This window comes from Zootoca vivipara, chromosome 7, assembly GCF_963506605.1.
Source record: "Zootoca vivipara chromosome 7, rZooViv1.1, whole genome shotgun sequence".
Taxonomy (NCBI): domain Eukaryota; kingdom Metazoa; phylum Chordata; class Lepidosauria; order Squamata; family Lacertidae; genus Zootoca; species Zootoca vivipara.
This window is the reverse complement of record NC_083282.1, coordinates 55,466,413-55,494,199: the sequence shown is the minus strand read 5'-3', so window position 1 is coordinate 55,494,199 and position 27,787 is coordinate 55,466,413. Positions and strand designations below refer to the sequence as shown.

The 27,787-nt window shown below is 44.0% G+C and overlaps 1 protein-coding gene across 1 annotated transcript in view; it reads right to left on the bottom strand.

The window, feature by feature from the left end:
* Nucleotides 1-23,052, bottom strand: part of CNTN2 (contactin 2) — a 67,117-nt gene extending 44,065 nt beyond the window's left edge. The window contains exon 1 of the mRNA XM_035123934.2: nt 22,913-23,052. The gene's annotated coding sequence lies outside the window, so the exon portion shown is untranslated. The remainder of the gene's footprint in view (nt 1-22,912) is intronic.
* Nucleotides 23,053-27,787: the final 4,735 nt, after the last annotated feature.

The following is a 27,787-nucleotide window of genomic DNA, read 5'->3' as shown; positions in this document are numbered from 1 at the left end:
CATGAATGAAAGATGTGGCATAGCAGCCTTCACAATTTCTGCTCCCGGACTTCAAATTCAGCATGCTTGGTTTACACAGTAGAAAGGCAGTATCACTGGGTACGAGTCCTCTGGGACTTGCAAAGTCAGCCACCTGAGCCCTTCCATCTCTCACAGCCATCGTGGCAAGAAATCCTTTCATCTAGGCTGTTTCGAAGATTCACCCACTAACCTGTTAAATCAAAAAGCATCCGGATTTCATCTAAAATCCAATCACGATAATTGCCTTAAAACCAAGGACTGCAGTTTTGTGCGTGTTGTGAAATTCCAGGCCATGAGCTAGATGCAGAACTAGATTATACCAAAGTTATGAGGCTACTGAATACAGTTTTGGATCAAATATCTCCCCAGACTATTTATTTGTTTGTTTGCTTATTAAAAGGATGGATGATGCAAAATTTCTCTCTCTCTTTCTCCTCTGCATCAGCTCAGCAGGTAGAGTCAGCACAAAACCAGCTACATTTAGTTAGTCAAATGAGCAGATTTGTCTCAAAGACACAGGGGGTGCAGACAGCGTTGAGTAAGGAGGAGGCTGTGCTGATTATAACTCAGCTCTCCATTTTCTTGCTTTATAAAATATAGATGCTGTATTCAAATGAAAGTGAAGCTGGTCCCTTCTCTCCCTGGGCATTTAGCCTAAACAAACTATAGTGTCAGGGGAATAAATGGCTGAATAGGCAATCACATAATAAAATAACAGCAGTAGAACTGCAATAATTTTGGGTGTGTTAATTCTCCTGTCTTTTCCCTCCCTGCCTTCCAGCAGGTCATGAGTGACTATTACAATGTGAACCCCAGCTACTGTCGCTCTGAATTTACAGACTTCAGACTCAGTTTCTATTACTTTCAAAAGTACAAAATGACTATATAGTGCTCAGAGCTCTATGACTCACATAATGATATTTCAATCGCCATTTCTTTCTTCATTTCAAGACCTCTTTCACACCTCCGTTTCTGGTGCATGTGAACGTAAGGCTCGGCTCATAAGCACTACTTACATTCAGGGAATGCTTATTTTAGCAACAGGATGACCATTCTTCATTTCAGACGATCCCAGTACTGTTGATCTTCATCATTTTGTTAACAGTAGCTTGGACTTTTCAGACAGCCACACATCAATCACTACCTGAAGCTTTCTAAGTGTTATTTTTAAAAATATTTTTGACCAAGGAAAACATCAAGGCAGGAAGGGTCAGGCCAGAACTTAGCAGATGGGAAGAAGTGCTAAGAAAGCTGGTGATATTTGATAAAAGGTGTGGCATACACTGGAGGAGGAAGAGGACTGCAGGGGGAGCACACACACCCCGGCAGTGCGATTCTGGTGGGGTGTGCCATCATGGCTGCCCCCCACCTGCGCTGGGCACCACACCCCCAGGACGTGTGCCACACCCCTGCGGGCAACACGGCACGCCCCCAAGACACACGCCACACCCCTGTGGGAGGCACGCCATGCCCCCGGGACACGCCAGCCCTGCCCCGCCTGCTCTCCGCCCCCCTGGTGCCGGAGCACGAAGCTCTGTCACTGGTGGCATATGTCCTTCACAATCTGAAAAGCTCTTTGTTCGTTATGCATTTAGACATCTCTAAAGACAGTGGGCTATATCCAACGTTGGTCAGAAACTGATGGGTGTGATTAATTTAGGTTCGTTAATTTATTTGGGTTGATTTGAAGTAGGGATTTGGTGGATATAACCCATCGAAAGCAATTTTTGCATCATGGTTCCTGAGATCAAGGAGTAAATTTCCATCTACATCTGGGTACACACACCTGAATGCTACTTTGAATCAAGATGGCAGACTATCAATACTGTAATGATTTTGTTGCTGTTCTTTGTTTCTTAGACTTCCCATACAATGCTGGGTATGGGGTCTAGAATATCACCTGAGGGCACATGATTCGGCTAATACGCTGAAGCTAAGCATGGCTAGGTCTGATCCAGGCATGCCTGCAAGGGAGACCACCAAAGACCACCACCTATACCAGAGCTTTCCAAACTTTCCATGTTGGTGACACACTTTTTAGACCCCTTTCCAGCCCCAGGAGAAGCACGGGGAGCGTTCACACGCGATACATGTACACACTGCAGCCGGCACACTAATGTGCCGTGACACACAGTTTAGAAAGTTCTGACCTATACCAAAGTGAGTGCCATGGGGGAAGAAAAGTGAGATATATGTACTAAAGAAATAATTGTATAAACACAAAATTCACTAATAATTTTGCCACACGAAACAGCCTACATCTTAATTAGCACATACTTCCACAAAAGTGTCCCTATCTTTGAAATACTGATCTTGCAAACCCGATTGAGAATATTTTTTATTTCCCTTTATCCACACAACTCATTAAAAACAACTCATTTCTCCAATACCAGTGCAGATTTTAAGGGAATCTGTACTTGCATTCTTTTTCTCTCCCCCCACTGTCTAATTGAATCTAGTAGGCTGCTTGGAAACATCTAGCATCTTGTCTATTTTTTGTTTGCCAGTCTCTTTGCCATCGTTTTGCAGGCCAAATTCAATAGTCCATTATTTCGGCCTGCCAATTATAAGATTTTTCTCTCTGCAAATTCAGCTGATCATGGTATGGAGGCTGCTGCCTTGAAGGCAGTTCTATGGATGAGCAGCCAGCATAAACCACTTACAGTATTCATCTAGTAAAGGTAACGAGGAATTTGCTGGAAATGATAAACAATCCAATATATCTGCTCGAAGAGAATTTTTCTTCATCCCTTTCCCAGCTCTGTATGACTGGAATTCAAGAAAAGGTTTTGCCATACTCCTTTAGGCTGCAAAGTCTGCAGTGCAGATAATGATATTCTGTGTAAAAGGCATGTTAATTGTGTACTGTCATGATTATCCTGTATTGGCACATCCAGTAACAGTTTTGAGGATGTTCCACACAAGCTAAAGGAAATTCATGTAGTAAATAAATAGCTCAAGTCCTGCGTGCAGTTTATCACATGTGACAATGTGACCATGTAAACATTTGCCATGGGTTGTAAATTGCAAATGAGACTCAAACAATTTCCTGCATAAAATAACTTCCATGTAGGAGATTCTGTCTGGATAAGATGTTTTCTTAGGTCTGTTTTACACACCACATAGCAACATATTAGAGTTCACCATCAAGCATCCATTCAACAGGGAACCATAGTCAATCTTTGCTCTCTGATAAGGAAAAACCTGTTCTCCATATGACACACAAGTCTCAAATGCCTGTTTACCATGCTCATACAAAGGCACAAAGAGGCCCTCAGATTCAGCACTTCATCCACAGATGGCTATAGATAAACCAGGACCTAAATTCAGAAGAGGGGCAAGAGCGGTATTTGCCTCTTTTCTTGGGATATCATTTCAGAGCTGACTTGATGCTAGTCAAACCGTCTGCTGATGGATGCCCTGCTGCAAATGCTCCTATCCACTAGGATAGTGCAGGAAGCTGCATGAAAGAACATCTACTAATAGTGAAAGACAGATTGGCTATCTCATAGATGCCCCCGGGACCTAGGATGGATCCATTATCAAGGAACTGATGTTATAGCCAGATGCCTACCATTCCTTTGGGTCTTCCTGCTTTCCTCTCTGATAGGATTCTTTGAGCAAGCTGATGCCTACTTTGGGAAATGATCATAGAGGAGAAAAATCACACGTTATGGCTGTGGGCTATTCCGTAGTTCTATGTACATTAGCAGGACAAGCCCTAGCAGTGGCTGTTAAAAGGGTATCCTGATAAAAATGCAACTTTTTCCATTCCATTTTCATTTCCTCCCACTTTAACTTGCTTATATCCCACTTTTTCTTCCTGATGGAACCCAAAATGACTAAGAGCAAACAGAAAACAAAGTATGAGAATAATCGGCAAAAACACAGTACATATCAAAATATAAAATGACATGTTCAACACAGAATAGGTTGTTTGAAGTACTTGATATGTTCTCCAGACTACCCTGTTCGTGTGTTTCTTCCTATTTCTATCCCAGTTATTTGATTAGAATGATGCTTATTTTTGATTATACTTTTATAATTTGCTTATAATTTGCCTATTTGTTTACTTGTTATTTTTTTTTATTCATCAGTTTATGGTTTATGAAACTCTTTTAAAGAATGAAATAAAGGTTTTTTTAAATATATATATATATAAAATGACAAATGATTCTTCGGGATCCTGTAAAAACACCCAAAGAGACTGGACACAGGCCCATTTAAGGAAGGTGTAAATGGGTGATAAAGAGACTAATTGTGTGCAGGGCTGGACCTGAACATTTTGTTGCCTGCAGGATGAGATGATGCCTGCTGCTCCTTTACACCCAGAAGCTGCCCAGACAGACTATTGAATCTTACTTCAACATGGGTGATGGAACTGAGGGCAGCAGATGCTTAGGGAGTGCAGGCCAGGCCACACTCTGCTCTGTCATCCAACACCTTGCTGCTGTCTCTTCCCGTCCCCTAGCATTGGGTCATCCAACACCTCACTGCCCAAGGTGGTTACTTCACCATAATTAATGGCAAGCTACAGCTCATGGTTAGTGAAGCGAGAAAGCAGCAGCGAGCTCCTTTCTGGGAGCCCACACATTTGTGTAGACCCAGTAAGCCATAATTTGGCTTACTGTGTTGTGCAAACTAGGCCAATTTCTCCGAAATGGTCACAGCCTCATGTTTGAGTATCCATGTGATGAAGGTTTGAGGGGGAGAGAGATTATGAAAAATACCACCACAGGAAACGTTATGTGTCTACAAGGCTCAAAATGTCTTCTCTAAGCACCCCAAACAAGAAAGAAATAACATGGCTGTTCTGAACCTCACAGAAGCCTTAATCAAAGACATTAGGAGTAGCTTTCTGAAAGAACAAAAGCATATATCCATTCTCACTAGCCATTGGTTATTACAATATAATTAGGTTTCTTATCCAGTTAATAGGAACACCGCACAAGACATTAGCTAAAGTCAACACTATAAATACAAACATGCATTTAATTGAAACCATTGGTTAGTCCATTTGTCTTGGCACGATTTGTCTTTTACAAAGCACATGTTAATATATTGTGGTTGCTCACTCATCACGTCCACTCTCAGGAAACCTGAGAGAAAAAAATGATATGTTCGTTCAGGCATTTGTGACTGCTTAAGCGGACTGCTAGTTGGTTAGACCTGAAACCTGTTTTGGTGGATGCAGTGAGCTGCTTTGTTTTTTGTTTGCTCAAGTTCATTCTCTGACAGTGGAGACTATATTAAACCCTTTGATTGCATATATTAAACTGGACAAATATTCCAATTAACAAAGAACAGTGATTTTCCCAAAGAGAGCAACCAATTGTGTAACAGGGGCAATGTGTACTTTACAGGTCTGTGCAAACCAGCCTTGTAAATCAGTCCACAAAAGTTACCAGCCTGAAAAAAAAAGTTTACTAGCTGCATTAAATTTCATGCACTCGTCTGCCTGTAATTCCTTCTCATCTATTGCTACCAAGCTAATGCTTGAATATAAAGCTGACACGAGCATACAACAAGTCCAAAACTTGGCATGAGATGAAAAATTCAGGATCTTTCTAGCTCTCCTCCTTTCATTTTTAATATCAGCATGAGACAGAAATCAAACAACTATTTTCACTCTATGCCATATGCCAGGCAAAGCTTCTGTTGCTCCATTTCGATTTGCCATGCTGCTGTTAAAGCACAGGAGCAGGGTTGGAAAGAGCAGGTTCGCAATTACAAGCCAACCTATATGCAAACATATTTATTTTGTGTAAAACAAGCCACAGCATAAAATACAGAATTTGAGCTACATGGGGCAGAATGTTGGTTATTATTAGTTTTAATACAGAATTCATGCAATCATGACAAATCGGGTTCTGGCTTTTACAAGGCATCCTCTAACCAGGAAGCTTTTAGTACCAATTAGGGTTGTCACTCAGTCAAAGAAATCTCAGGCTATTATGTTAGACGTTTCGTGTGGTGTGTTCTTTCTTATATATAAAAAAATTCTTCACAGTAACTTTGTTTTGGAAAAATGCTTGATACTTGCAGGTGTTCATGCATTTATAATCCTGTGGGTTGGAGACTAACAGAGAGGCAATAAATGTGGACAGACCCTGTGAGCCTTTATCGTTGCAGAGAGCAAGCTATATTTCAAGGGTGGGGGGGGGAATAATCACCACTATCTACTACATACTGTGTTTCTCCGAAAATAAGACACCGTCTTATATTTATTTTTCCTCAAAAAACCCCCCCACTATGGCTTATTTTCAGGGGATGTCGTATTTTTTTTTATTAAGTATGAAACAGTTTAACCTACAAGGTTAAGCTGCCTATCACTATGGCTTACTTTTGGGGTATGGCTTATATTCCTTAAATGCTTAAAAATCCTGCTATGGCTTATTTTATGGCTACGTCTTATTTTCGGAGAAACAGGGTAGTACTTTAAGCTCTCACTGCCCTTTCTCTGCTTGAAAGGATATCTTATGACTACCCATCTTATTTGGACAAATGGGCTGCCTATATTAATGGAGCGGGAATTGGAATAAAGATTGCTAGTTTCAAAACAGACTTTGTTTTCAGGCAAGGCTTGTATACACTTCTGCAGCAGGCGCCATCTTAGAGGAGGCGCCCACCCTTGGAAAGCCTCTTCCAGCTTGGCACACGCCAGTTGCAATTCCTAGACATCTTTAAGTTAAAAAATAAGGCACTTTAAAAAATGTATTACCCTGTTAATTGGGGACACCTTTTCAGTTGATCAAGAAGGCTTTAACTGATTAATCTAACTCTAATTCAGACTGCAATCCCGATGTGCACTTAGGTGGGAATGAATCCAGCCAGATTTACCTCAGGATAGGATTGTGCTGCTTAATGTTGCAGCCGTAAAGGTAAAGGTAAAGGTACCCCTGACCATTAGGTCCAGTCGTGACCGACTCTGGGGTTGCGCGCTCATCTCGCATTATTGGCCAAGGGAGCCGGCGTATAGCTTCCAGGTCATGTGGCCAGCATGACAAAGCCGCTTCTGGCAAACCAGAGCAGCACATGGAAACGCCGTTTACCTTCCCGCTGTAGCGGTTCCTATTTATCTACTTGCATTTTGACGTGCTTTCGAACTGCTAGGTTGGCAGGAGCTGGGACCAAGCAACGGGAGCTCACCCCGTCACAGGGATTCAAACCGCCGACCTTCTGATCAGCAAGCCCTAGGCTCAGTGGTTTAACCACAGCGCCACCGTAGTAATCATATTAAGTTCTATTCCCTTTAGCACACACAAAACTACACCTGACCCACAGAATGATAAATATGGGTCTTTAAAGTTGACAGCGGTGCTGTGAGATGGGCCTCACTCCCAAAAGCCGTTTGCAAGATCAAGGCTCAGCTCTGGGTTAGGAAGTGCAAGAGTGAAGATGAGAGGGCTTCCATCTAAGCACCTGCAGTGCGCCTTCCTCACGCCACTGAGTAACCACAAGCAGGTTGTGTGTTTGTGCATACAAGCATGCACGCACATGTCATGCTTCTGCAGAGCTTGTGGCTTCGAGGTCTACTTGAGCTCAGACACTTTTCTCTTTCAAATATCAAACATTGTATTGCGAGTGTTTTCATCCCCCAAAGCGGCGCCGCTAACACGGCTAACTTTTCTGGCCCGCTTCTTGTCACATCCCAATGCTCTTTTACTCCAAAAGCTAACAATGCCTCCTCATTCCACCAGACAGCCAGGACTGAATCTCTCCTCTGCCTTTCACTGTCACTCACACACATGCATGCTCAACATTCCCTGGGGAGGCAAATGCACCTGTGTCAGGCCAAGCCCTCAGCTTTCCCTATCACCTTGCCTTTTCTCATCAGTACCACCCTGCATCTCTGCTCACGTTCCCTTGCTCCTCACGAAGTTCACACGTGCACCCACTTTGAGTTCTTCTGATTTGCTCTGACAAGCAGGAGGAAAGCCCTCGCTCATCACCCTGCAGGGCTACAGGGCTTGGCAGGGCTCTGCCAGCTTGGCAGTACAGTACTGTGCTTCTTCCCTCCCTCCCTCCATCAGCCTCCAGCCTACAACCAGGGAGAGGGTATTAACAGGATGAGATGTGAGGCTGTCTCGAGCAATGATGGCTATGCAATCTATTAAACCAGAATGGATGAGTGTCGTTTAAACCCCTCCAGTCAGGGGACCAGCAGAAGACTTGGGCAGGAGTCTTGTTCTTTGCTGCAGCTGCAGCATCCCATAATAACTGGGCTGTTCCAATGCTGCTGAAGTGGTTGAAGCAGGGGTACGAGGGCTTGTGCCATGCGAAAGTTCATTTGCAAAAAAGAAAGAGATGTTGCGAAAGAGTACAAAGGCGCCAGATTTCTATTCTGCCTCTCTTGTTCGTAAAGGCCATGAAATAATTGATGCTGTTTCCGTCTCTGTTTCCTTATTCTCAAAATAGTAACAGCCAATCATTTGCCCGCTACTTTACTAATAATAAACTACTATTATCTGCAACTGATGGCGATGAACGCTGCCAGAAATGGATCAAAGCCCCAGATTCCAAAGTCCCTTACATCTCAAAGGGCTCAAACCAGAGTTGCTGCTGAAATTTGCTAGTTTTAGTGTTTCAGGCAAAATACCCGATTACTACAACTGGCAAAATGGAAACCTCATTGACAATTCCCAAACCTGCTTCTCTTAAAGCACAAATGAAATTGTGTTTTATGCACCAGCGTACTGTAGTGGTTTGAGTGTTGGACTGGCGAGATGCATGTCCAATCCCTGCTCACTATATACCTGCTCACTAACCTACCTCAGAGGGTTGTTTTGAGATCCAAAATAAGGAGGGAGGGAACTGTGTAGACTGCCTTGAACTCCTTGGAGGAAGGCAGGGTGTAAATCTAAAAAAATGACAATATTTCAATCAGGATTTCTGTGAGCAGAGATAAACAACACCAGCTTCTGATTGCAACAAATCAGGATGCTCCTGAAGGCAAACATATTTTATTGTTATCTTATGTTGTAATTTACACAATGGCCCAAAAGGTTTGCATCACAACTCTTTGCTGAGTTAGAGATGTGTTACTCATATCCTTTAAAGGTAAAGGTAAAGGGACCCCTGACCATTACGTCCAGTCGTGACAGACCCTGGGGTTGCGGTGCTCATCTCACGTTATTGGCCAAGGGAGCCGGCGTACAGCTTCCAGGTCATGTGGCCAGCATGACAAAGCCGCTTCTAGCGAACCAAAGCAGCATATGGAAACGCCATTTATCTTCCCGTTGTAGTGGTACCTATTTATCTACTTGCACTTTGACGTGCTTTCGAATTGCTTGGTTGGCAGGAGCTGGGACCGAGCAATGGGAGCTCACCCCGTTGCGGGGATTCGAACCGCCAACCTTTTGATCGGCAAGCCCTAGGCTCAGTGGTTTAACCCACAGTGCCAGCAATACGATAATTGGAACATTTCTTTTACATAGGTGAAAGCACAGCTTGTTATCATATGCGGTAGAGAGCATATGGCATAAGCCCAGCCATCTTCTATTTGCTCACTACTGCCAATGCCCTGTAGGGCTGTGGTATGTTCATTAATTTCTGGTCTAGGACTGGGGGTTTGGGCTTTACTGATTCATTGTTTGACTACATGATGGGATGGGATTGCAACAGAACACTAATGTATGTGGACCAAGTGATTACCCTTGAAAATTTGCCCTTTGACTGCAGTTTCAAGGCATGTGTGCTGCTGAAAGTGAAAGGCTCTCTGCTCCCCCAAAGAAAGGAACACATGACTGGAAAACTCTTTCTTGGGTTTCCTCTCACTCATGTGAAAAGGCCTGGGGCGATGCAGTAGCAGAATGCAAGAGCTCAGTTCCCAGCTCAAATTCACAATCAAACGAGTGCTAGATGTAGCCTGGCATCATTAAGATCCTCTTCAACAGCCACTCTACATACTGGCAAATTTGACTGACCCTAGTCAATCATGCCTGATTTTTTGCAAATTAATTTGATTAGATGCCTGCAAACTGAAATCTGGCCAAATCTGTAGCGTAAGCATGCACAAATAAACAACCAACAAGTAAACCTAGGGGCTTGTCCACACCTGCTTGGGAAAGCATGGGTCTGAACTGTTTTCTGCTTGTCCTGTGCTTTCCAGGCACAGATCTGAGTGGTTTTGCCCTTGCCCAGCCACTTTCCCATGGAAAACCCATTCTTTAGTGATAAATCAGAGCAGTGGCAGTGCAAACAGAAGTGTGGATAAGCCTCCAGGAAGGACAGATCTAAACAAGTCAAGAAACAGTTCTCCCATAAAGGACAACCAAGACCTGGGATAACAAAAGGATGGCAATCCTGCAAGCCTTAAAAGAATCCAAGCTCTGAAACATGGGACAACATTGCTTTCCTTTCAGTGCTCATCACTGTTGCCCAAAGATACAGTGTTTTCAAAGTCATCAGAATGATTAATCTAAGCCACATATCAAAGCTATTTTAGAAAACATCACTACAAGCCTAATAATTCATCATAACCCTTATCTATCTATAGATATGCTACAGTAACTATTGCCCAGGTTCAACAAGAGGGATAACCCATATGGAAGCTGCTTCCACACACCGATTTCTTTGATGAATTGGGAATCAGTTCCAGATTGGATTAGGATGGACACTGGAATACCTCTCTGCATTGTGATGCATAGGTGGAAGTGAGGCTTCCAGCATTGCCTCCTAACTGAAAATGTGCCATATGGAATGGTAATCTGTATTTCAGAAATGCCACCATATGGAAGTAGTTTGCCTCTCCTGCAAGTTAATGGCTAAACAATGATTACCCAACAGATAACAAGCTTATGTTTTTCCTCAGTAAATATGGTAAAGTGTAGCACCCCAAGTCCAAGCCCACCTCCTGTAATGGGAAGTTAGTCCTATTAAAACCAACAGGACTTGTGCTGTTAAATGTATTGAGGAACTAGACATTGTGGCAGACAGCTCTGGCTTTAGCAAATCCACAAGGAGATGGCCTTGGCATTCGTTTCTGTATAGAACCATCATGATGGTTTGCCAACATCTTGGCAGAGTCAACAGTGATTGCCCTCTGGACGACATGCGTGTGAGATCATAATTTTGATATTACTAAAATTCACATGACACGGAGTTATTCTGAATAATTGGCTGGTGTGTGATGGGTTGGATCTGAAGAGTGTAGGGTCTTAATTTTATAAGTGCACAGGATGCATCTACAATGAATTTGGGAATAAAAGGTATGTAGCTTCCATGCTCTTTGCTTAATGTTATGCTAGCAGCACTGTCTTTCTTCACAAGACCCTCAGCTGTTCTTTGCTGTTGCCATTTGGCAGGCTCCTGGTGACTGTTTTTCTGGCTGGAATGGCTGAACCTAAAGCTGTTTGTTAACTCTCCTTGGCTATGTATTATAGTTGTTTTTCGATGCATAAAATAGCTCCAAGATGCATCCATGACTTATTTTTGGCGTTGCTCACTCCGTACTATAGGTAACTGATTTCTTAATTCCTTAATGGATACTGACTGCTGATCAAAGTCAGCTACTGATAGATGCCTCCTGGCTTCCTCAACAGCTATAAGGCATCAACTTTACTGAAGAATGTGAAAAGGTCTCATTAAAAAAGAAGAGCTTAAGAAAAGACATCTTGCAGAACTAGCCAACCTGGTGCCCCTGAGGTAGTATGGATCAATACTCTCATGATCCATGATGACTGGCCATGCTGTCTGTGATTGATGGGAACTGTAGTTCAAAACATTTGGATGGCACCATGTCAACAACCCCGGTGTACTCTGATTTGTGCCTACTTAGCATTCCCCATTGATTGCCAGGGGACATTCTCTCAGGCAAGTGTGCATAGAACTGCAGTCTTAATGGCCAGGATTGCCATTGGCTAGGAAATTGTTGCCACCACCAACCCTTCAATATCAAGTGGGAAGAAATATAATTCAAATTTTACTTCGTTTTACAATTTGAACACTTTCGGTTTTCAGTTTTAAAACCTGCTTTTAAGGGATTATCACCTTGACTTTTAAGGATCAACTTATCAAATTCAGGGATATAAATAGATTGGTTGGGTGGAGTTGTGTTTTGTTGCAGTAGTATGACTCTTGCTGTTTTGCTATGATTTGTATGAGAGGTACAGTAACCCCGCAAGGATACTTGGATAATGTTGGAGATAAGGTGGAGGTGGGTGAGCAATGTGGACTATGTGAGCCATGTTTCATGAGAATGTGTTAGTACCATGAAAAATTATCATCACCACCCAGTTTGGGACAAAAGCAGAGTCTTGGGACTTGAGAATATGTCTCAGAAATTGACCTACATATAATCTTTCCTATGAAATAAGAAGAGAGCCAGTGTAGTGTAGCAGTTATCGTGTCGGACTAGGAGCTGGGAGACCAGGGTTCAAACCCTTACTTGGCCAGGAAGCTCCCTGGGTGACCATGGACCTGCCAATGCCTCCCAGCCTAGTCTACCTCACAGGGTTGTTGTTGGGCTTAAATGTGGAGTGAGAGAACCACGTAAACAACCTTGAGCGTCTTGGAGAAAGAAGTGGGATATAAATGATGATGAGGATGATGGTAGTCATTCAGATATGAAGGTATACCCAAATAAGACTGACCAATCCCGTGTTTTAGACATCTCATCCCAAATGCTGACATACTTTCCACATATCTACAGGATATCTAAGATGAAATAAAAATAGGTGCTTCAGAGGTATTTAATATTTGGTTTAAAAGAGGGGTCTTGGTAATCCAGTACAGAAGGATTAGAGAGCTGAAAGTGCTGAACAATACAAGCATTAGCAGGGAATGCAGAAAGTATCTCCAGTGCTGCTGTGATGAACTTTAGGCAGAAACTTCAAAACTGAAGCAGCTTCGGGTTCCGGTTTCCGCCTGCAGGAATGGCGGACCTGTTTTCCATCTCTCTGACCTTTGTAAGGAATTTGGCGGTTGCTAGGGGAGTAAATGGCAACCCCCTACCCTCTCCGGGGGTTACGGAGAGGGGCCGCTGGCCCGCGATGCCCCCAGACCCACTCCGACTGTTTTTGGAGTGGGGGGAGCTTGGGCTGAGCACTTACAAGGGCCAGGACTCCCGGACGCTAATCTGCATGGCGGGGATTTCCATGGTTAAAGAAGATAATTAGGCTTAAATCTATGGACATACTTCAGAAGGAGGGAAAGAAGCGCTGTTTACTGCTGAGAAATTTATGCTGCCGAGTGAGAGGAGTCAAAGATTGTACTGCATCTGGAAGAAGGATTGATGGGGACGGAGCGATAAGGGGAGTGAGTTTTTATTTTTTTTTCTTCATATTGTTGCCTCGTACCTTCCCGGACGCGATGTCCTGGCTTGTTTGGAGTGAAAGAGAAGCAAAAGACTGTGTGAGTTGAACCTTATAACTGTTGTTACTGAGCATATTTTTTTTAAAGATGTGGAGTTGCCGATGAGAAAAGCCCCCCCCTAGTCGGACGGAAGGAGTTCTGAATGCGTTCGGAGGATTTATGAGCTGTGACGCACTTTAAATTGGAGCAGCGACCTGAAGCTAAGTTCAGCTATAGGGCAAGGAGATCCATTAATTTACCAAGAGTCTATGGTTTGATGTTTGGGTCTCCTGCCTGGAAAAGCTGTAAATTCTATAATGATCGTAAATTTTCATGCCCATGAGAGGAAAGCGAAAGTGATTTGAGCTTTTTAAGATGGCGCTACTTCGAATTGCTTCAACGCAACAGGAGCTCCATTAAGAAGATTTATGGGGAGGCTGGACTGATTAACTCACACAGGAGAAAGAACATCTGTGAGACTTTGTTTGATATTTATATCAGCAGCTGGGAAACAATCGTGAAAGTGGAAAACATCTTTGTGACTGTAAGGGGAAGATCTGGATTATTATGAACTTGAAGGACGATTTGAACTTTAGAAAAAAGACGGCAGTGGACAGTTGCGAGGAATTCCCAATTTCTTGAAGCATGGGAACCCAAATAAAAAATTCTTTAGATGATTTGGCATAACATTCGGTCTGATTGATATATATATGTGTATAATTTGAAATATTGAATGTGATATAATTGGTTTTAATTGGAAAATTAATAAAAATATTTTTTTTAAAAAAAAAAACAAAACTGAAGCAGCTTCTGGGAACACCAGAAATAAAAGTTCCTAAATCCCTGCCTTGAGCAAGTTGGTGGTGCTAATCCCACCTGGGTCAAAAATGCCAGCACAGGAGATAATAAAGGGAAGGGCCATGGCTCAGTGGTAGATCAAATGGTTTGCATGCAGAAGATTCCCAATTCATTCCCTGAAATCTATAGTTAGACAGAGAAAGACTCTTGCCTAAAATCCTGGAAATCTGTTGCCAGTCAGTGCCAACAATAGACGGACTATTAATCCAAAGGTTTAAGACAGATTCCTAGGTTCTCCCCTACGACGACTCAGAAAAACATTCCCCTGTCTTGCTGTTTACAATAGTGTGCTTCCATGATATTCACAGAACATTCACTGGCCGGACACATAGCAATTCAGACTTCCACCTAGTACTGTACTGGAATTGAAAGGTCTAGGAAGATCAGGAGCTAATTTGAGAAACTCTGTTCATGATTGATAAAGAACTGCAAAAACTGGTTTGGTTGGAGTTTGGAGAAAGAGACAAGTGGAGTACCCAATTTCTGTGCATGCTAATGGTATCTGGACACTCACATTAAAACACGTATATTTGTTTATTTTTTAAACCCCTCTCCCTGTTCTGTTTGGATATATGCAATGTGGATGACAGTAGAAAAGAACAACAAAAGAATAAAATGATTCCATCTCACCCAAAAGATTAAAACTGCACTAAAAATTGCATAACTTGAAACAGATAACTTGAAGTACAAGTTGAAACAGATTCTGATTTCTTTTTTGTGGTTGCAATGAGACAAGTGCTGTCTGGGAGCTGAGGGGGAAGGGAAGGTAACAGGTGCAAACATTTCATCTATGAGGGACAGCCTTCAGACACACGAGGGGTAAGGAGCTGGCTCTGGCCAGAGGACTGGATCCTTCCCTCTCCTAGACCCCACAGCCCAGCTATGACATGTGGGTGCAGCCTTCCACCTGCCAATCATCTGACATTACATGACAACTAAACACACCTTCCCATCACATAGTCCCCCCCCCCCAAAAAAAGTCCCTGGAAACTGTAGTTTTCCCACCACAGAGCTACAAGTCCCAGCACCATTGACAAACTACAGTTTCCATGATTCCTTGGGGAAGTGACGTGGAAATGAGAAAATGGAGATGGATATTTTAGGGAGAGGGATATTTTTGGCATATGGTGCTACTGGAAGAAATTCTTTTATTTTTTTGTTTTGACTATGTCAGACCAACACGGCTACCTACCTGTAACTATTTTAGGGATGGTAAGGATTGAGGGAAAGAAGGACAGGAGTAGATTGGGTGGGACAAAAGATTGTTCCCATTGCTTTAAGGTTCAATTAGGCTTTTTAAGAACTCACCTTCTCCTTCATTTGAGCCTGTGGGAATAATGAGTCATTCTCTTCTCCCCACATCCCCTCCCCGACCTCTCTCTCATGCACAGATTTGTGCAACCCTCCCAGAATGCTAATACTACAAATGCGGATAAAAAAAATCTTGTAATGTTGTACAAAGAAATGCCACTTTTGCCAAAATCGACAAAACGTAAGTTCTGTGTACAGTATATGGGGCTCAAAAACTTGGTAGATTTCACATAAGTGTTTTCCATAAAGATAACTTCAGCTCTGCCTTTATATACTGTAGCTAGTTGGGTCTTAGGAGTTTGCAGTTTGCAGCTTTCTGCTGGAAAAGTCCTTACCATCTCTGTGTTTAGAGGACGAAATGTGAGGGGAGAGACTTCCAGCCATCCAGCAGGCAAGGCCTTTTCCACCTGCCTTGTCCCACCTTCCAGTCTCTGCTTCTCAATTTGTATTGTACTGTTTTAGGCACTGTGACTTGCCATTGCTTTTATTGATTATAAATTATTTATTGTAATTGTTAAGAGTGGATTTCTCTTTAATTTTGATGTGCTGGTATTTAATATTCTATACAATTCTAATGGATTGCTGAATATTACTTTAATTGATAATAGTCGCTTATTTTAAAGTTATGTTTTATCATTACATTTTGGTATTGGATTAGATTGTTAAAAGGTGTACATCTTTGTTTCTTCAGCTTTTAAACCACCTTGGCTATAATAAAATAGAAAGGTGGTACAGTGGGTCCTCGGGTTGCGAACGTGATCCATGCGGGAGGCACGTTCGCAACCTGCAGCACCGCGCCTGTGCATGCGCGGGTCGCGATTTGGCACTTCTGCGCATGCGTGAGCACCGAAACCCGGAAGTAATCCGTTCTGGTACTTCTGGGTTCGGCGCGGTGTGCAACCCAAAAACACACAACCTGATGTGTCTGTAACCTGTGGTATGACTGTATACAAATTAAATGTGAAATGAAATGCTCTGCTACAGTTTCTGAGTAAAACTCCTGGGCATGCTACACTTATTTTCATCTCTAAAAAACCAATATATATATACTTTGTATTGCCTTGTCTTGCAATTGAGAGACAATTGCAAGAAATGGGAAAGGCAGTCATGATTATTTTTTGGGGGGGGAGCAAGCAAGTATTGAGGCTGAACCCCCCCCCCAAAAAAAACTACTTTACAGTCAAATCTTCTGATCAAGACATCTGCCCTGACATTGAGCTCCAGCAGCGATGGATGCCTGACTTGAACAGAGAGAAATACGAAGGCTTTAAGCCACCAGGGACAGAGACCATCCAGGGCTTCATCTGCTTAAGGTCTCGGTTTACCTTTTTATGAGTACAAGGACAGAGTGAAGACACAGCAGAGAAGAGACCACAAAAATTAATGGCGTAGGAGAGAGGGGGGGAGGGGAGGGAATTAGTCATCCTCTAACAATGACTAGGAGAATATGGAATGCAATGCATCAAAACGCAGCATATCAAAACCCAGAGAAATCAATTAAGGAAAGGAGCCAGAAAAGAAATGTCAGGGATATTCTGTGCCAGTAGGGCAAAGAGTATCTGCCAGTCAGGAAGGAGCATTATGAAGTAATGAGCCACAAATTCAGTTCTCCAGAAAGCCCTCCTAATGAACTGCTGTCTCTGGAACACTATTTTCTCCTATAAGCTAAGCCTGTTTAACAGGAAGCATTACAGAAGGTGTGTCAGCCGTACAATGCGCTCTTCCTCAGAAGTAAGCCCCACTATGCTCAATGGGGCTTACTGCCAGGTAAGTGTGCTTACGTACAATTGTGTGCTTACTTACAAGTGTGATTGCTTATTTACAGCTTTGAGAGGAGGGTGGGCTGTTTTACACATGGCATGCTACACTCTCTTAGCGCCTACATAGACCAGTTTCAAGGCACTGGTGTTGTCCCTGCTCCAGCCCCATAAAGCTGGGACAAGGAGCTGGAAATTTGGGGGGAAGTCGAATTATAAAGCCACAATAGGACTGTAGTCTCTTTGTACAAGAAACACTGCTTGGACTACTTGTCCTAGTCATCCATCCACTTAAAAGATGTATATTCTGACTTCCTATTTGCAGTAAGTAAACGTTCAAAAAGGCTTGCATCAAATCTTTCCTCTAAAAAACCCACCAAAATCTTTCACAACAAACAATATTCCTGTTTCAGAAATCATAAAGCAAAAAGCACAAGTTTACAGAATATGTAGTCCAATGAACCAGAGTCCTTCAATATTCTCAGTAAATAGAGCTGTGTTTTGAACCAGGTGCTCCAAGGAAATCAGCAATGGTGCTTGGTGAATATATGGGGTGGGGGTGGGGGTGGAATTGTTCACAGACCTGGAGTGGGTGTGTGAGCAAGGAAGGCGGAGGCAGGCAAGGCAAGGGAAGAACAATGGCTTAGCAAAACTCTCTCTCTCTCTCTCTCACACACACACACCCTCTTCCTCCCGACCTTATTCTGTACGCAACACTAATGTCTCATAACAAATGTAACTGATCTGTAGAAAAGACTGTACAACTTAAAAAAAGAGACAAGGCATGTACTTTTGGAAACCAAGAAAATATTTAATAAAAAATTATTTTTAAAAAAACACGCAGGGATTTTAGGTCTGTCTTTGGTGTCCCTTAAATTGGAATAATCAAAACATAAAGGAAACCAAGAGTGAACAGCAAAATAGTGTGGTGCAGAACATTAAACCTTAGTTACAATGGCAAGGCTATGTTGTTTTTAATATAAAACAAGGCTACAAAAACAATGCCAGAACCTAGAAGCCAAATGAGAAATATATTATGAGTCTCCTTGGACTAGATGACCCTCGTGGTCCTGTCCAAGTCTACAATTTTATGTTTCTACGATTCTCATAGTGAAGATCCAACCTGATTATCAGAATTGGCAAGGCTTGATAGGCTTAAATGGAATTTATGGGAATGTGGACTTGCTCTCTTAAGACCCCACTGGACAGCCTTAAGCACCCAGGACAGTCACCAGTCCTTGGTCTCTTTGCATAAGGGAAAGGTCTCTGCTATTGGACAGAAGCTCAGAAAGCAAGTGAAATGGCACATGGCTGGTTCAGTGTTGACCAGGGCAATGATTTTTCTCGCAGCACTCATTCGTAAGGGCACTATCTCAAGGGAACCCATTACCAATGGAGGAGTTGTGGGCTCTAATAAGATATCAAGCTCTCTGACCATTTGGTAATGCTATGGGTTCAGCAGCTTGCTTCTATCTAGTGGGCTCCCAAGAGCTTCAATAATATGAGAGGACTTCTAAAATCTGCTTTTCTTCCTCTGCTAGCCTCTGCTTTCTCAGATGTTCTGAGGCCTGAATGTAGGGTTGTTGCCAATTGTGCATTTTAAAAAAATAACAACATTTTTCCTTTTGTGTATATATTCATATTTATGCATCATCCTACCAGGCATGAGGTGTGTTTTTTAAAAAATAAAACACCCCCTTTTTTCTCTTTCCCTTTCTCAGTTGTAGTCCACATAAGTGAAGGTACTCCCTCCACATAATATCTCATCAATCTGCACAACCTTTCGCACCTGCCTCTACGAAACCAACCCAATGCTACACATACCTAGCTAATGAAACCAGTGGAAGAAACCTCACCAACTTGAATAAGAGAAGAAAACTGCCATTCCCCAGCAACCACAAAGCATGCAGGGTCATTTGATTCCAAGTGGAGAACAGCTACTAGAGATCCCAAGAAAGGTAGGTGAAACAAGCACTCTTATCATAGTATGGGGAATAAAGGTTTTTGCAGTCTGTATCTGACAATTGCTAGTTCTATCCATATGCTAGCAGTTTTCTAACGGGGAGCATGTGCAAATCCTTGGTGCCTTTTTGGGGGGGTCATTCTCTACCAATGCCATCAGTTATATGCTACTGTTGTTTAGGCTCCCTCAATATTCTGCAAGCAAAATCCTGCTGCGCTTCTGTTATTTTTGCCCCAGGATCCTGTCTAGTTTCTTCCTCTAATCCTGATCCTAAACTCATTTATGTCAGGACTCATTCCTGCAGTGCTGCTCACAGTGGCCATATGTCTTATTTGAGAGAGGACAGACCACTATTTAAAGATGCCCTGTATTTTAGAGGTGAGGAACCCTTGTTGAACTCCAGCTCTCTTCAGCCCCAGTCAGCATTGCCCATGGTCAGAGATGATAGAAGTTGTAACGGCAGTGTCGCCACCCCTTCACTACTTGAAGGGCTGTCCAGACCAAGTCCATTTTAAAGAGAAGAAGGCCCTTAAAGTTCCCATCAACAGTGAACACGTAAACAGCAGAGCAGAACGACCAGGCACTCAAATCTATTGGTCACATTCTTCCCCTCTACACTGGTTTCTATTTAAATCAGTTCTGAATTTGCATCTATGTATATTAAATGAGCACATGCAAAGTTGATGCAGATTTGCTCTCTTTTCTTTGGTGATGCATAAATGGGAACCGTAACTTACATCCACTTCACTCACCTCCAGCAGCTAAGCAGATTTAGCTAAAGAAATTAAAGACACAGGAAGTCACAGGTTGCGTCTCACTTACTTTTTGTTTAACTTTCACCTCCTCTTGTTTAGACTCCTAATAATGCTCCCAAGAGGCAAAAGAGAAGTTCAAGCAATAATTTGCCATTCTACTCTATCTCTGATGTAAAAACTGGATGAGAAGGGGAATTATTTCCTTTAAAAAAAAATCCAAGGGAGCATACTGTGAAAATATTAAGAGGTTGCCTATTTCAGGATTTCTTCTGAAGAATAAATAACACTTGGGAAGTGGGGCGGAGTTGGGATAATACATATGTAAATACCCACCTCTCAACCCCAATCATTTACAACAGATGACCCACAATCAAAAACTGATGGGGAAAACCTGCTTCTGATCCTGCAGATGGGAGAAGCAGCTTAGAGTTGCTAGTGCTTATTTTGGGACATGGCTCCTGTGCTTTTAACAACAGCTGTGTGACAGAATGACAGTCAGCAGGCGATGCTTCTCCTGCCTGACCCTGTATCACCACACTAGGTAAACCTCCACTTCCTGAACTGCCTCTTACCTGCCTGCTAAACATACAGGAATAAGTTGGCAGTTCTAAATATGTGTCACTTGCATGCCTGTCGCTAGATCAGAAAGAGACAAGATGGAATGAACAAAAGGATGCTGGACTTTCTAGATTCAGACATCCAGTCTGTCACCTTCCTTTACACTTTGGATTGCTTGCAAATCCGCTGAACTATCACTGGCCAAATCAATCACAGCAATAGTAGCTCTCTGTTCAGGGCTCCCATACGATCAGTGCGGCCTTCACAGTCAGCCATGCAATGTATTTTCACAAGCATCTGTGTTGTTTTCAAGTTAATTCATACTTTAGGCTGGTCTCGGCATGCTTTCTCATTCTCTGCCCCCCTTCCCCACATATTCAGAGCAGCCTTCTTAACAGCTGTGTGTATATAAGTAGAGAGAAATGGACCAGGTGGCTTTTCTTGTAGCCAGATGGGCCAGTGACTGCATGGGGAGCAGAAATATGTTCAGTTTAAATCCACAAGGGTTTACATGAAATGTGGTCTGGGTAAAGGACAGTGATCCAACTGCAAGCAGCTAAGCAGGCAGGACCTGGCTTGGAAAGAGGAAGGAGGCTGGTGTTATAAAGCCCCGACCCTTTGCAGAGTCTTGTGGACTGTGTGAGACCACATTCTACTGGACTAGAAGGTTAGGGATCTGTTGCTGCCTTCGTGGTGCCACAGGTTCTGGGATCAAAGCCTCAGCCCCTACCAGGAGGAATTAGACAAATAAATGGCCCCTTTGGCAATGATATGTTTACTGATTACGGTACTGAATTGAAAAGCATAAACCAAATGCTGACCTTACAGGTTTTTATTTAAATTGTGCATCACAAACAAATGCCTGATCATGGAACTCTGGAGTATGTGGTCTATGATAGAATATGCAAGCACTTCGGTTATTTGATCCAGAAAGCGATGGCTCAAGCTGCAAGCCTCCAAGCTGCCTCTCGCCCACTCAGCTGCAAAAAACAACAACCCAGTGGCACCTGGAACCTACTGAGGAAGAAGGCTTTTCAGAAAACAGCAGCAGAGCCCACTTTCTCAAAAGCATGTTGCACTAGCCTGAGTTGGCAGGCTGTCTATGCATTTCATACACAAACAGGTGTAGAGAAGAGGCGTTTGGCCCCAGCCGCACTCTTTACAGACAAGCTGTGAAATGCAAAGGCTAGAATGGCATCTTATTGCCTGGGTTGGAGCATTAGCAGATGGTAGGACATGATGCCGGATAGATCTGGTGCAATCACAAACAGAGATGCTCTGGATAGAAAGGGCAAACAGCTCTCATATTTAAAATTGTCTTTTTAGCAACTCATTCATTCAGCCTTGATGCCAAAGAAGTTGAAACTTGCTCAGGTCAGGCCTGCACAACCTGTCACCCATCTTGCCAATGAAGGCAAGTAGTGCAGCCTCCCAGGTTCTTGACAACTTTCCTCCCCTCCAGCCCTTGCAAGGCTCTTAGTAAACTCCCAGACAGGAAGAAGAACCAAGTAAGTGATCTAGCACTTGATGGGCTATCTTACAAAACTAAGGAGCTCCACTCAGCCTGGTAGGTCACAAAAGTTGTCTGCGTTTGCTCCAGATCCAAATGAAACACAAAATCAGTAAAGATTGGGACTGTCTGGGCACTTATCCATTCTGTTACCTGCAGGCCATTCCATTAAGTAGCCCCCACCCCACCCACCTCTTCTACAGTTACTGTGCATACTGCTCTAGGAAGGGGGTGGTGTCCAAAGTGGCTTAATAGGCTTGAAGACAGACAAAACACAACACCCACACAGAACAGAAGCCAGCGCTCCCTTCCCTCTGCAGCCCTAATGAGACTCTGCTTGCAGTAGGAAAACTCAAACTGATCCCATCCTATTGCTTTGCTCCCTCCCCCAGATCTCTTCCAGTTCAGGTGTGGGTGGTCGTTTCGACATCCCTTTCCTTGGTCACACCTACGTGGCACCGGTTCAGAAAAGAAAGTAAAAAAACCTGGGCCCTCCTGCCATCACTTCTTCCGACGCGACACCCCTTGCAAAGCATCGCAGATAAACACGCTTTCAACAGGGACCGCACCCCATCCCGCCGCCAGCCCTTCCCTTTTCACTGATTGGCGACCCTCTTGGGCACCTCTCCCTTGGCACCGGCAGCCCCTTCCCTGGCATCCAGGCCATGCCCGTGCCATGCGCCCACCCACGCCAAACCCATTGCCATCACTAGACAGCCCCGCTCGGGTGCGACGGCGTGGCTGAACGACTGATGTCATGATCTCCATCTCTCTCTCGCCCCCCTCCCCCTAGACTGAAAGTTAGCTTCCACCTTCCGGAGCAACCCAAATCTTGGGAACAGAGTCAGGGGAGCCTAAAAGGACACCCCGCGCCCCCTCCTCCTACCTTGGGAAGAGAGAGTGGCTGGATCGGCACGTGTTTGCGCGTGTGGCGTGCCTGCGCGAGGAGAGCCTGGGAGCTCTTGATCCAGTAGCAGCAGCAGCAACCCTTCCTCTCTGCTGCCTGCCCTCCTTCTGCAGGTGAGCCTTCGCCTTGTGCTGCTGCCTGCCTGCCTGCCTGTGTTATGTGTGCGCGCCCTGAGCCACTGCAGCATCTCCGCATTAGGATGTGCTCCTCCCTTCCCCTCCCTTTCCCTGCGCGCTCCCTCTCCCCCCCCAACGTTCCAGAGAGAGAGAGAGAGAGAGAGAGAGAGAGAGAGAGAGATGGGGGCACCCCCTCCCTGCCCCCTCTCCGCTGTTACCTCATTTGCCAGGACCAGTCAGCGCCTGCGAGAGTGACTTGCAAGCGGCATCCATAATGCATGGTCTTCCTGGGCTGGCGCGGCTGCTCCGAGCTCAGACGGTCCCTTGCAACACTTGGGTGGGCGGGAGGTCGGCTTGCCCTGGGCGCACCCCGTGGTGAGGGCTGCGGGGGGGCGCATATGGTCGCGCGGGGCGAGGGGCACGAGAGGAGGGGAATCTCCGGCTCGGCCCCTCCCCTGCCCGTTTACATTCTTAGGCAAATCGAGATGGGGAAAGAAAACCAGACTTCCAACCCCGCCCACCTCTCCGGCAAATATTTAATTCCATAATTGCGTGTGTGGCACAGGATATAATTTGCGGCGTGCAAGGGCCAGCCTCGGAGGCGCACATCCTGCTGAAAGGCGATTTCCCATCTCTGGCTAGCATTCTGCAAATGGTGCTGCTGGGCCTGTTTACAAGGATATCTGTACAGTATCTATATCACAGGAGCCAACTCTTAGGGGCCAAGGGGTGCTCCCCCTAAAATAGGGGCCGCCCCTCCCCCAAAGTTGATGGGCATTGCCATCCAAATGGGCTTACCTGGACCTCCCCAATATTTTATTCTAGTTGGCACCCTTGACCTAAATCATCTATTATCTATTTCTATCTCTGTAGCTATCTATCCCCTGCTAACTTTATTGAGGACCCTGTTACATGGACCGGATAACTACATTCAGTGCTTAATGCGGAACCCAGAATTCATGCCCAGAAATCTGTGCTTCACAAAATAGCAGGCTAGTGTTTTTATTTCTTTCTGAGATCGCATGCAGAAAGTGTGTTGGAGCATGTGCAGAGAGCAGCATTTCCTCACTGCTGCTGAGTCAGTCTGCTCAGCCCAGTCTGCTACCATGCAGCTGCAGGGAAGAGAGTTCTTTCTAATAGGCAGCCAGATGTGCAAATGTGATTTACCATGGCATGTAGTGAGCCTTGTGTATGGTTTTAACAATGAGTTTGTAAGTGACTGTGGAGGCCAATTCTGGATCCACACCTCCTTCCACAGTGGGGGCATTGGTTTCCGGGCGGGAGTTGATCACGGTGTGGATTTGCCAAGCGTGCCTTCCTCTTAACACATTTCTCCCTTGCGTCCTGAGTGTCCTATACAAACACTAAAGCTTTAGTTCTCAAACTACATAGTGAGATAAAAGGAATCTGGTCCCCTTGCCTTTAATGGCAGCCCTTTGGCTGATGCTTTTCAAAGGTTAGGGCAAGGTTACCAGATTTTTTTCAATGGATCCAGGGACACTTTTCAACTTCATACAAAAAAGATGGATTTTGTCAGGGGACTGATTTGTAAATCGGGGGACTGTCCCCGGGAAATGGGGGTGCAGGATGATTCAGCTAAAATCAGAGGGGAGGACAATGCAAAATAGGCATCAAATATAGAAATGACGTGGAGGAAGAGAAATATGTTTATTGAACCCGAAAAGTTTCAAATATCTTATTTAGAGGCACTTTTTGGTGCAGCCAACTTGATGCTTTAGGCACCAACTTTGTTTTTTTTAAAAAGGTTATTGAGACCCAAGAGACAAACTGGTTACACCTGTAGTGTCCCTAAATGAAATATTCAATAAACATTAAATATGTTTAATAAAGGGATTTTTCTGTGCATATGGAAGCTCCCCCCCCCCCCCAATTTAGAGAAGTCAGAGATAAGGTTGCATAAATGCACCATCTGGTAAACCAATGTATTTTGAAGCCTACAGTAGTGAGGTATCAGGCAATGCAGTGGATTAAGTTCTATACAGTTCTGTGTTTACTGTGATGGAGGAAATTGCCACACAGATCCTCTTCCCTCTTTGTTCTTTTCTTGGTTTCTTTTTGCTCTGCTGTATGTGTTGTGCTGGGACCAGTCCTGACATTTGGACAGGGCTGACAAATTTATACATTACTTCCCACTACAAAAAAATCCCAAAGCAATTTACAAGCAGAGTAAAAACGCAATAATAATAAAAAGTAAGCATGTTAAAAACATCATAAAATCTTCATCAGCGCGTTGAAAGCTACTTAAGCATGTTAAATGCTACACTTATTTTAACTTGCATTAAAATGCGTAAGTGTATGTTAAAGAGATTTCTCATCCCATAAACATTTTGTGCAGGACAGAAGACCTTTCCATGAAGCTGCAATAAGCAAGCAGTTGCTTGGGGCTGTAGAATCAAGAGGAGTGAGGCAGAAGTGTGTGTGTGTGTGTGTGTTTAAATCTTACAAATGAGCTCCTGGAAAGGGGGGTGGGGGTGGGCAGCCATATAACCTTTTTCTGAAATGTGATCAAGTGAGGATTGCATGAGACGGGTGCTGCTAGTAGTACACATGGTAGCAAGGAAATGTTGTTTCTCGTTGCCCTAGAGATCTGGTCTTTAGAGAATACTTGTCAACTCCCAGTAGACAGATGAACTGCAAGTGTTTTTTATGGCCAGCTTTCGAGTGATTCATATTGCTGTAATAATATCTCAAATATTAATGGCTTTATTCCTATCGCTCTGCAGAGGTAGATGTTGTATTGTCCTGCTGGAAGGAAAAGTAAGAAATAACGAGAGAGAGAGAGGGGGGGCTGCTGCCCTGCTTTCTCTGCTTATGAACCACACTTACCCGCCAATCCCTTGCCAACCCTCTTTCCCCACACCTGCCCAAGCCCTCATCCCTTTACACCACACCCATTCCCTTGCCTATTCCCTCACAGCTTGCCCCAACCCCTTTTTAAAGGAGGGTGGGAGGCACTTAAGAAAATGGTTTAGCAAACTGCTCCCTGAAGCACCTCTCCCCTTCACTCCAGCAACATTTAATAATGAGGGGCTGCTGTTTCAGAGTGACTTGGCAAAGTGCTTCCCTTTCCACCCCCTGTTAAACATCTTATCTGGACTGGCTGCCACCTAGAAGCATAGAATCATAGAGTTGGATGAGACCACAAGGGCCATCCAGTCCAACCCCCTGCCAAGCAGGAAACTGCTTGCTTGTTTTTCTGCCCACATGTCATTTTGTTGTCACACTGGAGTTGGTGTGTGACACCTGCTGGTGACCACCTGAACTACAACATGACTACAGCCTTACATTTTTCTGTCTATAGGAAAAAGAGCATGCATGTATTATGGTGTGCATGTATGTACATTATCTATCTATCTATCTATCTATCTATCTATCTATCTATCTATCTATCATCTATCTATCTATCTATCTATACATGGACAGATACATGTCTACACAGAAGCAAGTCTCATTATTTCCAATGGTGTTTACTTCCAGGAAATTATGTATATAATAGCAGTCTTCCAGTATAATTCTATGATTATCTAATCAGAAAGATGTCCCATTGAATTCCTTAGGGCTTACTCCCAGGTAAGTGGGTATATAGGTTTGCAACCTTATACTGCAATCCATACTCAAGAGATCCCAGATTGACTGAATCTCTCCCTTCCCCAGAATTCTTGGCATGTGGAATGGGAAGCTCTGCACAGGTGAGTGAGGTTGAAGCTTGACAGGGCTGGGCCAGGGGCACTGCATCCCATTTCACTGCTTGAGGAGAACTGGGAAGGTATTACACCCCCGTCCCCAAAGCCTGAAAACTCCCTTACCTGGGTCGTGTGGCAGCACCACTGAAGATGCTGCTTCTTTGGGTTCTGCTGCCTGAGGCAGCTGCTCCAGCCTGTTTCATGGGCGGGCAAACTATAGCCAGCAAAGTTTGGCTTCAACAAGCCTTTTCTCAGGCCACAGCTACAGTTCAGGTTGACTCATGTCTGTTTTGCAATGTTTTGTCTGCTCCTTCTAGTGCTATTGTATTTGGTATTTGTTTGGGGTCTTTAGTCAGTAGGATTGTTGTCCAATCACCTTGAGTCTTCAGTCAGGATTTGCAGGGGGTCAGACAAGATGACCCCTTGGGTCCCTTCCAACTCTACAATTCTATTATTCTATGTTTCACTTCCTTTATTGCGATCTATCCGGATCTTCAGTTCACCCATTGGTTTTCTAGATCATGACGGAAGATTAAGTAGTTGCATCTCATGGGTAGCTATATAGCTGCCATCTTTTCGACTGGACTGAATCTGTGGAGTTCTTTAGGGGTAGCGGCAATAGTGCGGGAATCAGCAAACTTTCTCGAAACAGGAGGAGCCCCAAATTCCCAAATGTTGGATTGGCAGGAGTTCTGCCCATGTACCTTTTCGTGACATTGCAAGATGGGAAAAAAGAGAAAGGTTTTCTGTATTCAATTTCCAGTGCAGTAATAACGTGCCAGTGCTCTGCTTTTACATGCTATAAAAACACTCCAGACACTATAGGAAGGATACAGGTGCTGCAGACAGCCAGTGTGATGTAGTGGTTAAAGGGCTGGACTAGATCTGGGGAGACCCTGGTTCAAGCCAGCACGAATCTCGTCTTCTGCCAGTTGTTGTCCTTCAAAGCACAATCCGTTTTGCAAGGTTGTTGAAAAGGTAAAAGGGGTGGTGAAAAACTATGAGCTCTGTGGTGGAATGCAGAGATATGGAGG